The 14,012-nt window shown below is 46.5% G+C and overlaps 1 long non-coding RNA gene and 1 pseudogene across 2 annotated transcripts; one reads left to right on the top strand and one right to left on the bottom strand.

Annotated features, from left to right (window-relative positions):
• Positions 1 to 1,435: 1,435 nt before the first annotated feature.
• LOC108536105 (immunoglobulin omega chain-like) lies at positions 1,436 to 3,518 on the top strand (annotated as a pseudogene). Its single transcript, XR_001887418.1, has 2 exons — positions 1,436 to 2,472; positions 2,594 to 3,518. The product of XR_001887418.1 is annotated as an immunoglobulin omega chain-like (transcript).
• LOC108536106 (uncharacterized) lies at positions 2,777 to 13,792 on the bottom strand. The gene is made up of 4 exons (XR_001887419.1): positions 13,611 to 13,792; positions 11,573 to 11,695; positions 11,283 to 11,407; positions 2,777 to 2,866 (listed from the first exon to the last, which is right to left on the bottom strand). It is a non-coding gene; the product is annotated as an uncharacterized LOC108536106 (long non-coding RNA).
• Positions 13,793 to 14,012: the final 220 nt, after the last annotated feature.

Raw genomic sequence — 14,012 nt, 5'->3', positions numbered from 1 at the left:
ACTCATAGGTGGGAATTGAACAATGAGATCACTTGGACTCGGGAAGGGGAACATCACACACTGGGGCCTATTATGGGGAGGGGGGAGGGGGGAGGGATTGCATTGGGAGCTATACCTGATATAAATGATGAGTTGATGGGTGCTGACTAGTTGATGGGTACAGCATACCAACATGGCACAAGTATACATATGTAACAAACCTGCACATTGTGCACATGTACCCTAGAACTTAAGGTATAATAAAAATATAAAATAAAATAAAAAAGAAAATGTGGCACATATACACCATGGAATACTATGCAGCCATAAAAAAGGATGAGTTCATGTCCTTTGCAGGGACGTGGATGAAGCTGGAAACCATCATTCTCAGCAAACTATCACGAGGACAGAAAACCAAACAACGCACGTTCTCACTCATAGGTGGGAATTGAACAATGAGAACACTTGGACACAGTGTGGGGAACATCACACACCAGGGCCTGTCATAGGGTGGGAGACTCAGGGAGGGATAGCATTAGGAGAAATACCTAATGTAAATGACGAGTTGATGGGTGCAGCAAACCAACATGGCACATGTATACATATGTATCAAATCTGCACATTGTGCACATGTACCATAGAACTTAAAGTATAATTTTAAAAAATTCACATATCCTTTTAATAAGATTTGACTTCCAAGTTAAATAATGTACTTGTGAAAACAAAACAAATCAAAACAAAAGTAAACTATATAAAATTTTTATTTAGTTTTTTAAGTTTTTATTTAATTTTTAAAATTTTTATTTAGGTTTTTTTTGTTTTTTTTTTTTTTACTCTAAATGATGGTTCTGAAGTTCCAACTTCCACAGATTCCTAGAACATGAATAGAATTCAGCCAAACTCTTTCCTAAGGCATAACATGGGAGATATTCGCCCCAGTTCCCAATAAGTTACTCACTTTCCATCTGAGACGTTGACAGCCTATACTTCATTGTTCATAACACCATCAGCATTTTGATCACAACCATTGAGCCAGTCTCTATAAAGTTCGAAGCATTTTCTAATCTTCCTGTTGTGAACCCCCAAAATCTGACACAGGTCTCAATTAACTTAGAAAGCTTATTTTGCCAAGGTTGAGTAGGCACATCTGTAACAGCCTCAGGAGATCCTGATGACATGTGTCCAAGGTGGTAGGAGTACAGCTTGGTTTTATACATTCTAGGGAGACATGAGACATCGATCATCATGTGTAAGATGTACGTCAGTTCAGTCTGGAAAGGTGGGGCAGCTCCAGGTGAAGGCAGGACAACTTAAAGCGGGGAAGGGACTTCCAGTCTTAGATAGATAAGAGACATACGGTCACATTATTTTGAGTTTCTGATGAGCCTCTCCAAAGGAGGCAATCAGATGTGCATTTATCTCAGTGAGCAGAGGGGAGACTTTCAATAGAATGGGAGGCAGGTGTGCTCTAAGCAGTTCCCAGCTTGGGTGGGGTCCCAAGATTTATTTTCCTTTCACACTGTCTTCTCCTGAGCCCCCTAAACCCTTCCAACCTCTGCCCATGACTGAGTTCCACAGCTGCTTTTGTACTATCAGGTATCTTTTAGCAAAATACTTTATTTCTCAGCACCAGTGATCTGTGTTAGGACATTCTTGCTTGCTGCAAAGAAATACTCGAGGTTGGAAAATTTACAAATAAAAGAGGTTGAATTGGCTTATGGTTCTGCAGGCTGTACAAGAGTCATGGTGCCTGCATTTGCCTGGCTTCTGAGGATACCTCAAGGGATTTTACTTGGTGGAACATGAAGTGGGAGCAGACATCTCTCATGGCAGACTGGAAGCAAGAAAGAGAGTAAGCGGGGAAGTTCCACACATCTGGACAATCAGATCTTGCAAGAACTCACTCACTGTCAAGAAGACAGCACCAAGCCTTGCGGAATCCTCTCCGATGACCCAACCATCTCCCACCAGCTGCCTCATCCAACACTGGGGATGTTTCAACAGGAGATTTAAAGAGGACGCACATCCACACTATATCGGGAGGTGTGTGCCTTGCAACCAGCAGGGGATGCCACAGGACTGCCCTATGGTCCCTACACAGCTGCTTAGCAAGAACCATTCACTCCAAGGAACCTGTGCCCTGTGCTCAAAGATGGGGACTCAGGAGCTGTGTCCTCTCTGGCCTGGCAGAGTCCCCTAAACAGAGACCTGTGCACGGTTTCGGCAGCTGCTTCCTCCCAGGGCCCTCCCAAGGGGGAACCAAACCTTCCTCCTCCTGAGTCTGCAGTGTGAGCTGAGCTCCAGCCCCAGGGCTCAGGGAGGGGCTGGGCAGTCCTTGGAAGGAAACACATTTGCATGAGCAGCCCCTCCTCTGGCAGAGGGTGGAGAAGAAAAGGAGACCTGGGGCAGCCCAGCCCCACTGTTAAGGCTCAGGGCCTCTGTCCACCATGGCCTGGACTCTTCTCCTTCTCATGCTCCTCTCTCACTGCACAGGTAGGGAAAGTCCTTATAAACCGAGACTCAGTGACCAGCCTACACCATCCCCTGTGGCTCAGACCTACGAGAAACTTTACCCTGGGAACTGCCTTATTACCCATGATGTCTGTGTTTTCAGATTCCCTCTCCCAGCCTGTTCTGACTCAGCCATCTTCCCATTCCGCATCTTCTGGAGCGCCAGCCAGACTCACCTGCACGCTGAGCAGTGGCTTCAGTGTTGGTGACTTCTGGATAAATTGGTACCAACAAAAGCCAGGGAGCCCTCCCCGGTATCTCCTGTACTACCACTCAGACTCAGACAAGGGCCAAGGCTCTGGAGTTCCGAGCCGCTTCTCTGGATCCAAGGATGCATCAGCCAATGCAGGGATTCTGCATATCTCTGGGCTCCAGCCTGAGGATGAGGCTGACTATTACTGTTGTACATGGCATGGCAACTCACACAGTGCTCCAGACCCATGAGGAAGTCAGACAAAAACCTCCCCTCTACTCTCCTGGCCTGGTGAAGTCACCCCTGCTGGTGACTCTGACCAAATCTAACTCAGGGTGACATCTGTTGTCACACCAACAGCACTGGAGCTCCCATTGACAAGTAGGTCTAACGAAGTCCTACCTTGCTCACATTTCACAGGCAGACATCCCTTGCTCAGGGGTAAAATCTCTCAGTGTTGACATAGAAGAAGGCAAGAGGGGTGGGTTGGGGTTCATCTCAGCTCAGAGTCTAGAAGTGACTCAGAGATGCTGCTGGTCTGAGAGTTTTAATACGAGCCTTGGGATACAATACAGGGATGCAGAAGGGAATTGTATTCTCCATATCAGTAATGAACCATCAGTAATTGAAAAGTTAATACATTGAAAATAGCATAAAACATGAAATACTTTAGGATAAGTATGACAAAAATTGTTGTTTTACACACTAGAAGTCATAAAACATTGCTTAGATGCAGGTCTTAAAGAAGACCTGAATAAATGCACAGATAATCCTTTTGCTAGAATGCAGTGGCATGATCTTGGTTCGCTGCAACCTCCACCTCCTGGGTTCCAGTGATTCTTCTGCCTCAGCATTCCGAGTAGCTGGGATTACAGGCATGTGCCACCATGTCTGGCTAATTTTGTATTTTTAGTAGACACGGGGTTTCTCCATGTTGGTCAGGCTGGTCTCGAACACCTGACCTTAGGTGATCTGCCTGCCTCGGCCTCCCCTGGGCTCACTGCAACCTCCCTCTCCCTGGTTGAAGCAATTCTCCTGCCTCAGCCTCCCTGGTAGCTGGGACTACAGGCATGTGCCACCACGCCTGGCTTTTTTTTTTTTTTTTTTTTTTTTTTTTTCTGTAGCGACGGGGTTTCACAGTGCTCATTCAGTCTTGATCTCCTGACCTCGTGATCCACCCACCTTGGCCTCCCAAAGTGCTGGGATCACAGGCATGAGCTACCGCGCCCGGCTGTAAAGAGATCATTCTAACAAAACTGTCTATCACCTCCCTCCTTGCCTTAGCATGTTCCAAAGTGAGGACATATCTCTCCGACACATGAGAATATTGGTGATCTCATGTTGGCAGGTTCTAAAAAAGCTGAACACACTCAGCCTACAATTTAGAAGCCTAGCTGAACTGAATGTATTTGTAGCTATTTAACTAAATGAGTTGCATGTACCACACAAGACCCTGTACCCAAATGCTTATAGCTACTCTAATCATGATTGTCAAAGCTTGAAAACAACCAATGTGTCCTTCAATAAGCAAATGGATCCACAAGCCTTGGTAAGCCATAAAATGAAGTATTATTCTACAGTAAGAAGGAGGTACCGGGGCACAAAATAATATGCAGAAAGGTTACATGCATATTGCTAAATGACAGAAGCCGATCTGAAAAGATGGAAATTTTGATAGTGGTGGTGGTGGGAAGGGCAGGATCCTTCGGAACCAGTACCTGCCTGGAGTCCACATGACTCCCACATTTACCAGAGGGTGCTGTGGACTAAGCACCTGCTTAGGGCTCCTCAGCTGAGAGCCCCCTTTGTCTTGCATCATGAAGGTGTTTCTGTGCCCTCTCTGGGTGAAAGTCTTTCTTCTTCTGTAGTTTTTCTTTTTCTCAGCTGTAGTTCAGACTGAGGTCAAAGGAGAGGTTTGCACAGCCTCCAGAAATGGGGAAGATTTGCTTGGAGTCCTCCCACCCTGAGGATCGGTGTGATGGATCAGAGGCGATGGTGAGCTCAGTCCTGGCTACGGGCTCGGGCAGCAGAGCCTGGGGCATCTCCACTGTGGCCTGGGCTCCATGCATCCTCACTTTCCTCACTCATTGCACAGGTGGCTGCCTGCAGAGAATTCAAGGGAGGCTCCTGGATGTCCCCTGCGATGATGACCTCTCCCTCCTCTCAGCAGACCTGATCTGTCCTCACTGTTCTCTGTATTGTTCCCTTCTTGCAGGGTCCTGGTAGGAGGATGTGTTCAGTCAGTCCCACTCTGTGTCAGGGTCTCTGGGACAAAAGAACACTATCTTTGGCACCTGGAGCAGTGGTAGCATCGACAGCAAATATGTGCATTGGTGCATTGGTGCCATCAGCACCTGAGCAGTGCCCCCACCACCATAATCTACAATGATAACAAAAGACCCTTCCGTGTTATGCATTGGTTCTCTGGCTCCAGCAGCTCCATCCAATTCTGCCTCCCTGACCATCTCTGGGCCGCAGTCTAAGGATGAGGTCAACTACTCCTGTCATTCTTGTGATAGCAGCAGTAATCACACAGTTCTCCAGACCCATGGGGAAGTGATACAGAAACTCCCCAGAGTGACCCCACCCCAGCTCAGCTCTCAGCCTGTCCCCATCAGCTGTCTCCAATTTCCTGCCTGAATGCTGGAGGTGGACTTGTCTACTCATGACTTCCCTAATTTTCTCTCCAAAAATACCAAATCTCTCCCTCTGTATCTTTATGAGTTATCTTCTCATACATTTACTACCAAGCCTCTCCTCTTCCCCAGGTACAAGTCAAACAACATGGCCTCCCTCACCACTTCTGGGCTGAAGCCTGGGGACTATGTGGATTTTTACTGTTTATCACAGGACGGGAACCTTGAGGACTGCATTGTGTGGGGGCTCATGGGGAAATGAGATACAAGCCTGTGAGCTCCTCCAACCTATTCACTGCACTGTGGAATTGTCCAGTGGACCTCTCAGAAGACATGGTGTGGGCTCCTTGTGGACACTATTGGACGTTCGAAGGGGCTCTTAACTAAAGGACCTTTTTAAAGTTGGGAGTACTAACAATGCTCCACAAATTCAGTGAAGACTGTTTAGAATTACTCATTCAACTAATATTGACATGCAGCCCAATTCTAAAGTTTTAGGATCTGTTTAATGATAAATGTTACACAGATTGTTAATAGTAAATATCATAAAGAACAGAGAGTCTAGATGTGTTTACTTAACCTCTGATTTCATTTCGTAGAGAAAAAGAAGGATGCCTGGAGTAGCTAAAAGATGGTTCGCTTATTCATCTTTTTTGCTAATAATCTTTCAATTCCACGTAGTGATCAATTAAGGGGACTGTGCACTATTACAGTGTGCATTGACCCCTTGCTGTCATTTCTAGCACAGGAACAGCAATGCCACAACACAACTTCCTTCTGTGGTTTTCCAAAGGCCAACTTTCTCAATGCTGCCGCTAGAGCTCCGTCCCCTCCTGTTTCTGCCACTCACCATAATCAGGTGTGTGAGGAGAATTAAAAGCCTGAACCCTGGTGAAGGCACTGGCCACTGGTTACTCATGGTCAATCAGGCTGCTGCTATGCAATTCGGGCAGGGGCTCTGGTGAGCTGCCCTCCTGTGAGGCCTGGCTGCTGGCCATGCTGGTGGAGGCCAGGGTGGTGGAGGCTGGGGTGGTAGAGGCTGGTGTGGTGGAGGTGGAGATGGTGCCGGCACAGACAGTAGTGGAGGTGGAAGGGGAGGTGGAAGGGGAGGTGGTGTTAGGAGTCAGCTTCCTCTTGGTAGTCTTTTTTTTTTTTTTCCTGTTTTTCTGCCTCTCCTTTGAACAAAACATACAGGGCAGCCTCAGACACATGGTCCACTTGGGCCATCAGAGCAGGCAGCTGCCCGCATGGCCTTGCTGGGGGCATTCAAGCACAGCAGGGCTGGGCAGTGTAGGGAAAAAAAAGAGAGATCAGACTGTTACTGTGTCTATGTAGAAAGGGAAGACATAAGAAACTCCATTTTGACCTGTACCCTGAAAAATTGCTTTGCCCTGAGATGCTGTTCATCTGTAACTTTGCCCTAACCTTAAGCTCACAGAAACATGTATTGTATGGAATGAAGGTTTAAGGGATCTAGGGCTGTGCCTTCTTAACAAAATGTTCACAGGCGGTATGCTGGGTAAAGGTCATCACCAACCTCCATTCTCGATAAACCAGGGGCACAATGCACTGCGGAAAGCCGCAGGGACCTCTGCCCTGGAAAGCTGGGTATGGTACAAAGGTATTCTCCCCATGTGACAGCCTGAGATATGGAGTCATGGGATGCGAAAGACCTGACCATCCCCCAGCCCGACACCTGTGAAGGGTCTGTGCTGAGGAGGATTAGTAAAGAGGAAAGCCTCTTGCAGTTGAGACTAAGAGGAAGGCCTCTGTCTCCTGCCTGTCCCTGGGAACCAAATGTCTCAGTATAAAACCTGACTGTACATTTGTTCAATTCTGAGATAGGAGAAAAACCACCCTGTGGCAGGAGGCGAGACATGCTGACAGCAATGCTGCTCTGTTATTCTTTACTCCACTGAGATGTCTGGGTGAGAAAAGCACAAATCTGGCCTACGTGCACATCCAGGCATAGTACCTTCCCCTGAACTTATTTGTGACACAGATTCCTTTGCTCACATGTTTTCTTGCTGACCTTCTCACCACTATCACCCTGCTCTCCTGCCACATTCCTCTTGCTGAGATAGTGAAAATAGTAATCAATAAATACTGAGGGAACTCAGAGACCGGTGCCGGTGCAGGTCCTCCATTTGCTGAGCACCAGTCCCCTGGGCCCGCTGTTCTTTCTCTATACTTTGTGTCTTACTTCTTTTCTCAGTCTCTCATCCCACCAGGCGAGAAATACCCACAGGTGTGGAGGGGCTGGCCCCCTTCACGCTAGTACATATACACAAGGGAATACTTTTCAGTCATCAAAATAATGAAACAATGTCATCTGGGGCAACACAGATTAACGTGGAAAACATTATGTTAAATGTAATGAGCTAGGCCCAGAAAGACAAACAGTGCATGTCATCACTCATGTGAAATCTTAAAACATTTATCTTAAAGAAGTAGAAAGCACAATTTTGGTTACTGGGGGTGGGGGATAGAGGGGGAATGAGGAGGAATTGGTTATAGAAACAAAGTTGCCCTAACATGAAAGAAATAAATTTGGTTGTTCTCTTCCTCAGCCTGGTGGCTGGAATTAAAAATAATATATGTTTCAAAAGGGCAAGAAGGGAGGATTTTCAGCATTCTCTCCACCCAAAAACAATACCTGTATGAAGGAATAGAAATGCTAAGTACCTCAATTTGGTCATTACCTAATATATACATGTGTGAAAATGTCCCAGAATACCTCTTTATTATGGACCTTTATGATATGAAAATTAACAAAAACGAATACACATTGCTCAAAATCACAGGGAACCACAAAGCTCCGAATAGCCAAAGAAATCCTGAGAAACAACAAAAGTGTGAGGACTCACTATCTCTCATATCAAATGACACTGCAAATCTATAGTTATGCAAAATCCATGGCACTTGCATAAAAACAAAGACCTACAGCCACCACGGGCAAAAAAGGGGAGGCAAATGATCAACACAACTGTATCCATAGTCAACTCACTGTTATAAAGCACACCACAAAGACACAATGTAGAAGGCAGAGGCCACTCAGTAAATAGCTGTCAGAAAAATGATATCCATATGCAGAAGATAGAAACTGAACCCTTATTTTACATGATATATGCAAATCAACTCAAAAATGATCTCAGAACAAATCAAAAGACCTTAAGCCATAAAATGCCTTTAATGAAAACACAGGTTGAGGGTGCACTTTGAGACCTTAAATCTGTGTTCCACTTTGAAAGAAGGGCAACACACACACACACACCTGAAGGAAAAAACTCATTGTTAGCCCAGTGTGGTGGCTCACACCTATAATCCCAGCACTTTGGGAGGCTCAGGCGGGCAGATCACTTGAGGCCAGGAGTTTGGTACTAGCCTGGCCAACATGGTGAAACCCCATCTCTGCTAAAAAAAAATACAAAAATTAGTCAGGCAGGGTGGTATATACCTGTAATCCCAGCTACTCTGGAGGCTGAGGCAGGAGAACTGCTGGAACCCTAGAGCTGAAGGTTGCAATGAGCTGAGATTGCACCACCGCACTCCAGCCCAGGTGACATGGTGACACTCTGTCTCAAAAAAATAAGTAAATATAAATAACAACAGAGGCTCACTGGGTCCAGTGTATACTTGCTCGGGTGATGGGTGCGCCAAAATCTCAGAAATCACCACTAAAGAACTTATCCATGTAACCTACTGGGAGGAAAGCTGAGTTTTGGGAGAGAAGCTGAGGCAGGGCTTGGAACATGTCCAGGGTCCAGGGTAAATCTCCTCCTGGCCTTCGGAATGTGTCCAGACTTGCTGGCTCCTGGCTTCTAGCACTCCCATTATCCCATGTAGCCACATGTTTCAAAGAAAATGCTAAACCATCACAGCTGTAGTTCACTCGCTCTTGATACATCACTTCCTTTCAACCCCCACATCCTCACCACCTGTTTCTTTGTTTGATCACCAATAAATAGCATGGGCTCCCAGAGCTCTCCAGGCCTTCCCAGCCTCCATACTAGCATCAGCCCCCTGGTCCCACTTTCTCTCTTGTCTTTTCTCATTCCTTTGACTCGACTGGACTTCGTCACCTCCACAGCCTGGTGTTGGGTCTGATCACCCCAACATAACCAAAAACCACCTGTTCCCCAAAAACCATTGAAATAAAATTTTACAAAATAAAATAAAACAAATGCTGGCAAAGCTGTGGAGAAAAAGGAATGCTTATACACTGCAGGTGGGAGTGTAAATTCATTCGACCATTGTGGAAAACATTGTGGCAATTCCTCAAAGACCTAAAGACAGAGCAATCCCATTACTGGGGATATACCTAAAAGAATATAAATTATAAAGATACATGCACATGTATGTTCACTGCAACACTATGCACAATAGCAAAGACATGGAATCAACCTAAATGCCCATCAGTGGTAAACTGGAAAAAGACAATGTGGTACATATACAGCATGAAATACTATGCAGCTATAAAAATGAACTAGATACGTCCTTTGCGGAAACATGGATGGAACTAGAGGCCATTATTCTTAACACACTAACACAGAAACAGAAACGCAAATACTGCGTGTTCTCACTTATAAGTGTGCTAAAGGATAAGAACACATGGAGACAGAGGGGAACAACCACACTAGGCCTATCAGAGGGTGGAGAGTGAGAGGAAGAAGAGGATCAAGAAAAATCACTAATGGGTACTAGGCTTAATGTCTGGGTGATGAAATAATCTTTACAACAAACTCCCAAAACACAAGTTTACCTATGTAACAAACCTGCACATGTACCCCTGAACTTAAAAACAAACAAACAAACAAAAAAACCTATGTTCTAGATTATGGCCAGGCACAGTGGCTCGTGGCTCATGTCTATGATCTCAGCACTTTGGGAGGCCAAGGTGGGTGGCTCACTTGAGGTCAGGAGCTCAAGACCAGCCTGGCCAACATCATGAAACCCCATCTCTACTAAAAATACAAAAATTAGCCAGGCATGGTGGTGTGTACCTGTAATCTCAGCTACTTGGGAGGCTGAGGCAGGAAAATCCCTTGAACCTAGGAGGTGGAGACTGCAGTGGAGCCAAGTTTGCACCACTGTACTCCAGCCTGGACAACAAAGCGAGACTTCATCTCAAAGGAAAAACAAAAACCGATGTTACAAATTGAAACGCATTCTAACGAATAAGCAAGCATTTCAGGCAATCATATAACTCATAATGGGTTGTTCTTGAACCTATATACAGGAAAAAACACTAAAAAGTAGCAAAAAAAACTATTTGTCAAAGAACCTCCACAGACCATTCTGCAAAGGACAGGTAAAATGGACCAACAGGTGATAGATAAGAACCTCAACAACACTGTTAATTCCACAAACAGAATTCATGAACACATTCAGATAGCATCTCCTGCTTATTGGAATGAATATTGCTAAAAGAATAAAGATTTCTAAAAATAAGAATGATGCTGTGGATCTGGAGAAAGGGGCGCTATTATCCACTGTTGGTGGGAATGAATATTAGTAAACTGTGGGAAAGAGTTAGAGGTTCCTAGAAAATCCAATACTGTATGTCCTCACTTATAAGTGGGAGCTAAATGATGAGAATACATGGACACATGGAGGGGAAGGACGCACACTGGGGCCTATCAGAAGGCAGAGGGTGGGAGGAGGGAGAGGATCAGGAACAATGACTAATGGGTACTAGGCTGAAGAAATAATTTGTACAACAAACCCTCACAACACAAGTTTAACTATATAACAAACTCCCACGTGTACCCCTGAAGTTAAAAGTTAACAAAATAAGTTAGAGGTTCCTCAAAGAATTGAAAATACAGATACCATACAATCTAGCAATTCATCTTCTGGATATACCTTCAAAACAAATGAAATCTGTATTATCTAGAGATACTTGACTTCCCATGTTTATTGCAGCATCATTCACAAAAGCCAGGATAATGCAACCAACTTACCTGTCTATCCACAGATGAAAAGATTTTTAAAAACCTCTGGTGTATATACACACAAGGCAAAACACTTCAGCCATCAAAATAATAACATGTCACTTGGAGCAACACAGTTGAACCTGGAACACATTCTGTTAAATGAAGTAAGTTAGGCCCAGAATGACAAACAGTGCCCAGGATCACTCAAATCTAAAAAACATTATCATAAACAACAGAAAGGGCATTGTTGGTTACCAGAGGCTGGGGGATGAGGGGTAATGGGGAGGAATTGGTTATGGAAACAAAGTTCCCCTTACATGTTAGGAACAGTCTGGTGTTCTATTTCACAGCTGGATGACTCTGGTTAATGATTTCGTATTGCAGATTTCAAAGGAGCTGGAAGGAAGGCTTCTGAATGTTCTCTCCACACAGAATAATACCTGTGTTAGGAAACAGAAATGGCAAACACCCTGATTTGATCATTACCCAATATACAGACGTATCCAAATGTCCCAGTGTAACACTAATTATGGACATTTATGATGTGCCAAGAAAGTGAAATTAAATACATATTAATACACAACACTAAAAATCGCAAGGACCCACAACAGGCCCTAAATCTCCAAAGGATATCCTGAGAAATAAAATGAAATACTGAGGACTCAGAATTCCCGATACTAAATTACATTGCCAAGCTATAGTTATGCAGGATATTTGATATTTGCACAAAAACCTGGAGCCATAGACAAGAAGAGAGAACACAAAAAAAGATCAACCCAAACATATACATAGTCACCTCACTTTTACAAAGACACAATGAGGAAAGCAGCCTCTGCTCAATAAACAGCTTTGAGAGGCTGGGCGAGGTGGCTCATGCCTGTAATCCCGGTATTTTGGGAGACCAGGGCAAGCAGATCACTTGAGGCCAGGAGTGATCCTGGCCTTGAGACCAACCTGGCCAACATGGTGAAACCCCGTCTGTACTAAAAATACAAAAAGTAGACGGGCGTAGTGGCCTATGCCTGTAATCCCAGCTACTGGGGAGGTGGAGGCACCAGAATCGCTTGAACCTGGGAAGTGGAGGGTGGAGGTTGCAATGAGCGGAGATCATGCCACTGCACTCCAGCCTGGACAACAGGGCGAGACTCTGTCTCAACCTCCCTCTCTCCCCTACACCCCCCACACACAATGAAGTAGCAAAAAAATCCAATCTAGTATTTGGCAATGAACCTGGGTAGACAGTTCATCAAACTGAACAACAAGTAAGCCAGAAGATCCTCAAAATCATGCTTCATCAGAAAACTGTAATTCAAAACCGCAGGCAGGTATCTCACACTTACTGGAATACATATTCCTATTCCTACAAAGATAACCGGGCTTTTTTTGTTTTGGTTTTTTGAGACGGAGTCTCACTCTGTCTCCCAGGCTGGAGTGCAGTGGCGTGACCTCGTGATCTGCCCGCCTCAGCCTCCCAAAGTGCTGGAATTACAGGCGTGAGCCACCGAGCCCGGCCAACAGTTTTTAAAAATAGGAATGCTCGTGTGATAGTGGAGAAACAGGGGCTCTTATACGCTGCAGGTGGGAATGGAAATTATCCTTAAATAACTGAAAATACAGACGTTCCCTGCTCCTGCAGGTGGGAATGGAAATTATCCTTAAATAACTGAAAATACAGACGTTCCCTGCTCTAGTGAGGTCTCTTTCTAAACGTCCTGTGACTTCAATAACTACAGACCCTGGCCTGGCGCGGTGGCTCACGCTGTAATCCCAGCCCTCTAGGAGGCTGAGGCAGGTGGATCACTAGGTCAGGATATCGAGACCATCCTGGATAACACGGTGAAACCCCGTCTCTACTAAAAATACAAAAACAAAATTAGCCCGGGGTGGTGGCAGGCGCATGTAGTCCCAGCTACTCGGGAGGCTGAGGCAGGAGAATGGCGTGAACCCGGGAGGTGGAGCTTGCAGTGAGCCGAGTTTGTGCCACTGTACTCCAGCCTGGGCGACAGAGCGAGACTCCGTCTCAAAAATAAATAAATAAATAAATAGACAAACAAATAATAATAATAACTGCAGACCCCAGCCTGGAAGCCCGTGTGGCTCGGAGGCACCCAGACCCTGCTGCTTCGCCTCCGGCTCCCGGCCAGGGCGCTCCCCTGCGCTGGACGCGGGTGGGACGGAGCACAGCTTTCCCGGCAGGGGTGTGGGCGCTGCCACGGACCCCACAGCGGCCCCCACGCAGACCACTGGGACCCAGATGCCCACGAGGAAGTCAGGACCCGGAGGCAGGGAGCCGCAGGGAAGAAGCCGCGCCGGCCCGGGCGAATCCCCTGTGGGTTGCAAGCGCCCGCCACTTACCGGCGAGGCTGCCTCGTCCTCCACCGCCCCTTGGAAGCTGCCGCCACCGCCGCAGCCTCTGCCGTGGCCCTGATGTGACGACGACGAGGACACCTCTCCCCAGGCCTCGCTCTGATGCCAGCAACTCGGCCCCGCCGCCCTAGCGTCTCTGGCGCCCAGACTCAGGCACCGCCCCCTCCTAAAGGGGCCGCGGCTCCGGCTGGCTGGAAGCAGCTTTGGGTCGCGCGGCACAGGATGAGCCTCTGCCCGGGGGTGGATGAAAAGTCCCCGTTGTCTCCTCCTCCCCGGCTCCAGGGCTGCCCTGGAGGTCACAGGAGTGCTCCTTGTGACCCCAACCCCGAAGTCGGCTCCCTTTTCCTGGGGAGCCCCGGGAGCTGCCCCTGCCCTCCTCTGGACCTCAGC

The sequence above is a fragment of the Rhinopithecus bieti genome, unplaced genomic scaffold (genome assembly GCF_001698545.2).
Source record: "Rhinopithecus bieti isolate Rb0 unplaced genomic scaffold, ASM169854v2 scaffold_13317, whole genome shotgun sequence".
Classification (NCBI taxonomy): Eukaryota; Metazoa; Chordata; class Mammalia; order Primates; family Cercopithecidae; genus Rhinopithecus; species Rhinopithecus bieti.
This window is presented reverse-complemented; position numbering and strand designations above follow the sequence as displayed.